Here is a 4,679-nt window from a genome sequence, read left to right as displayed (position 1 = left end):
ACACGTTCATTCACGGTATGAAGATTACAGTGGAGCGATAAACCGTTTGAGAACGTTACCTTCTGTCATAAAGTCAAACGTTTTACCCAAGTCCCTACACCCCGAAAACCTATCTCGCTGTATCGAGGTTATTACTTCGTGATCAGAGGACCAAATTAGTATTCATTTGAGTGACGCGTGCCATAGATTCATGAATGAATTAGAACATCGACGGACAAACCGTTCGACAACGTTCCCACCTTCTCTGAGAATCGAATGACGAAGTCAATAGCTTCACCTATCCTGTGATTCCTTGAGTCAAACCAGATATTCCAGGAGTATGTCCACAGAGCAGTATTGGCAATCGACTCGTTAGTTCATGGTTAGAATCTTAAAGCGGATAGTCAAACCGTTGTATAACGTTACTTATTGGTATAGAGTCAAACACTTCTCCGATGGCCCAACCTTCGGAGATACTAACCCGACGCAACGAGAGTATAACTTCGTGTTCAGAGGAAGAAATTAATAAACATTTTTGTGGCGGGCACCTTAACTTCATTATCAACATGAAAGTCGAGGGACAAGCCACTGAATGATGTGGCCATCTTCTTCACAGAAGAACGGCTAAGTGAATAGATTCACCTATCCTGAAATTCCGTAAGTGAAACCAGGTATTCCAGGAGTAAATCCGCTGAACAGTATTAGCAATAGACACCTCAATTTACGGTTTGAATGTTAAAGTACAGCGTCTAACTGTCTGAGTGCGTTACTAATTGTTATAAAGTCAAACGGGGTAATGAAGGTCTAACCCTCCGAAGATCAAACTCCTTGTATATCATGTTGCTATGTGGGACGAACTTGTATCCATTTTAGTGACGGGCACCATAAATTCCTTTACGAATTAGAAGATCGAGGTAAAGCAGTTCGAGAACATTACCGCCCCCTTTCAGATTCGAAGGGCTAAGTCAAGAGCTTCAACTATCCTGTGATTCCGACAGTCAAACCTTGTATTTTGGGTGTAAGTCCGCTGAAGAGATATGGCAATAGACGCCTTAATTTACGGTTTGAATATTACAGTAGAGCGTGAAACCATTTGAGGGCGTTACCAATTAGTATAATATAAAACGTCATACCCAAGGCCTTACCTCCCGAGAAACTCACCGGCATCATAGAAAGTATAAGTTCGTGTTCACAGAAAAAAATTAGTTTTCATTTCTGCGCCGAGCACATTATGTTCATGTATGAATTAGATGATCGACGTTCAAACGCGTCGTTACCACCACTGTTGCGACTCGAACGGCTAAGTCAATAGCTTCACACATCGTGTGATTCCGAGAGTCAAACCTGGTACTCCGGGAGTAAATGCCCAGTACAGTATTTGCAATAAACGCCTTACTTCACGGTATGAATATTAATGGAGACCGTCATACTGTTGTACAATGTTATCTATTCCTATAAAGTCAATCTTTCTACAAAAGGTCTTTCCTTCCGAGAAGCTGGCCCCATATATCTAGGGTATTACTTCGTGTTCAGTGAAGCAGATTTGTATACATTTTGGTGACATAATCCTTAATTACAAGTATGAACTTGAAGATCTAGTGTCAAACCGCACGAGAACGTTGCCCCCTTCTGTCAGAATCGAACGACTATGTCAATACCTTCACCTATCCAGGAATTCGGAGAGCCAAACCAGGTATTCCTGGTCTAATCGGCTGAACAGTATTGGCAATAGGCTGCTTATTTCACTGTATGAATAATATTGCAGATCATCAAACCGTTGTAGAGCTTTGCCTATTCGTATAGAGCCAAACATTTTACCGAAGGCCTTACCTTCCTAGAAGCTAACCAGCTCTACAGAGGGTGTGGCTTCGTGTTCGGAGAAGCAAGTTAGTATGAATTTCAGTGACAGGCAGCATAATTTCATGTATCACTTATTAGATCGAGGGTCAAACCGTTCGAGAACGTTACAACTTTCTTCTAAAGACGAACGGCTACGTCCATTGCTTGACGTATACAAATATTCTATGTGCCACACCATGTATTCCAGTAGTAAATGTTACTAATTTGCTACCTTGAACACTGAGCAAAACACTTGCTGCAGCGGTTTGGGCTTCTCGGAAGGTATGGCCTACGGTAAAAAGTTTGACTTTACTGTAATTGGTAACGATATAAAGCGGTTGGACGCTCTACATTAATATTCAAACCGTGAATTAAGGTGTCTATTGCCAATACTGATCATCGGCCTTAGTTCAGGAATTCCTGGTTTGACTCTACCAACCACAGGATAGATGAAGCCATTGGCGTAGCTGTTGGTGTCTAACAGAAGGTGGTAACGTTCACAAACTGTTTGAAACTCGAACTTCTATTCATACATAAGGTTAAAGTGCCAGTCACTGGAATGAATACTAATTTCTTTCTCTGAATACGAGTTTACACTCTCGATACAACTGGTTAGTTTTTCGGAGGGTGAGCGCTTCGGTGAAACGATTGACTATATACCAATTGGTAACGCGCTCAAACGGTTTCACGATCTACTTTAATATTCAAACCGTGAATTATGGTGACCATGACGTATAGTGCACTTCGGATTGACTCCCGGAATACCTGGTTTGTCTCTCGGAATTACAGGATAGGTGAAGCTATTGACTCAGCCGTTCGACTCTTAAAGAAGGTGGGATCGTTCTTGAACGGTTTGACTCTGGATTACTCTATTCACACATGAAGATAAAGTGTAAGTCTGCTAAAATTCCCACTAATTAGTTTCCGTGCGCATTGAGCATGACATTCGCTTCAGCGGGCTAGGTTCCCGGAGGGTAATGTCCTGGGTGAAAATTTTCACATTATACCAATGGGTAATGTTCTACAAGCGTTAGACTCTGTACGGGAATAATCGAACCGTGAATTATGGTGTCCATTGAAAATTGCGTATAGCCGAATGATTCACGGAGTACCTGATTTGACTGTCGGAACAGCAGGATAAGGGAAGCTATTTACTTAGCCGATCGAATCTAAAAGGATGTCGGATCGCTCTCGAATGGTTTGACTGACGTTCTTCGATTTCATACATGAAAATGAGACGTCCGTCTGCTAAAGTGACTACTAATTTGTTGCCGTATACACCAAGCAACACACTCGCAGCAGCGGGCTTGGTTCTCGGATGGCATGGTAATTTGAAACACGTTTGACTTTATATCAACTGATAACTTTCTCAATTGGTTTCAAGCTCTACTTTATTATTCGAACTGTGAATTAAGGCGTCCTATGACAATAGTGTAAAGCGGATTAACTTGTTCTACTATCGGAATCACGCGATTTGTGTCGCTTGTGCCTCAGGAGTTCGACTCTCGAAGCGGGTGGTCACGTTTTCGGACGGTTTGATGCACGATCCTTTTAATCCATACATGAAATTAAGGTGGCCGTCAAAAAATTTATTCATATGCGCTTCTCTGAATACGAAATTATACTCTCGATATTGTGGGATATGTTCGCTGAAGGTGACCTTCAGTAAAAGGTTTGACCGTATACCAATATGTAACGTTCTATAACGGCTTTACACTGCAATTTAATATTCATACCGTGAATTATGGTGACTTTTGTCAATACTGTGCAGCGGCTATCCTCCCGGAATAACTGGTTTTGCTCTCGGAATCACAGGACAGGTGTAGCTATTGACTTATACGGTCGTCACTCACAGAAGGTGGTAACGCTCCCGAACGGTTTGACCCTCGATCTTCTAATTCTTACACGAAATTTTGGCGCCCGTCACTGAATTGAAGACTAATTTCTATCCCTGAACATGAAGTTCAACTCACGAAACGGCGGGCTTGCTTCTCCGATAGTAAGTCCATCTGTAAAATGTTTGACTTTATCGCGTTTGGCAATGCGCTAAAACGGCTCGGCCGCAATACTTTAATTTTTGCACCTTGCATTATGCTGGCTGTCGCCAGTACTGTAAAGCGGATTTACTTCCGCAGTACGAGGCATGACCTTCAGAATCATAGTACGGGAGTAAGTGCGCTGTACAATATGGCAATAGACACATTAGTTCTGGGTTCAAGTGTAAAGATGGCCGTCAAACTGTCGGAGATGGTTACCAATTAGTATAAAGTCATTCTTCTTACCGAATTCGTAAGTATCCGAGAAGCTAACCCGCTGGATCGAGAGCATAATTTTGTATTCGGAACAGCAAATTAGTATGCATATTAGTGACGAGTACCTTCGTTTCAAGTATAAATTGAATTATCGCGTGTCAAACCGTCCCACAATTTAACCACCTTCTTGGAGAATCGCACAGCTAAGTCTCATTTATCCTGTGAATCCGAGAGCCAAGACAGACGTTCCGGGAGTATGACCGCTAAAACCTATTGGCAATGGACACATCATTCCGAGGTATGTATGGTAAAGTAGAGAGTCAATCCCTCGGAGATCGTTACCAATTGGTATAACGTCCTTCTTTTTCCGAATACTTTTCCATCTGTGCAGATAACCCGCTGCACCGGGTATATAACTCTGTGTTCAGAGTAACAAATTAGTAGATATTTTAGTGACGCGCACCGTAATTTCGTAAATCATTTAGAAGGTAGCGGGTCAAACCGTTCCAAAACTTTATCAGGTTCGCTGAGAGTTGAACGGATACGACAATTGCTTCACCTATCCTGTGATTCCGAGAGTCAAATAAGATATTCCGGGCGTGAACTCGC

Source organism: Lasioglossum baleicum, unplaced genomic scaffold (genome assembly GCF_051020765.1).
Source record: "Lasioglossum baleicum unplaced genomic scaffold, iyLasBale1 scaffold0135, whole genome shotgun sequence".
NCBI classification, from domain to species: Eukaryota; Metazoa; Arthropoda; class Insecta; order Hymenoptera; family Halictidae; genus Lasioglossum; species Lasioglossum baleicum.
This window is presented reverse-complemented; position numbering follows the sequence as displayed.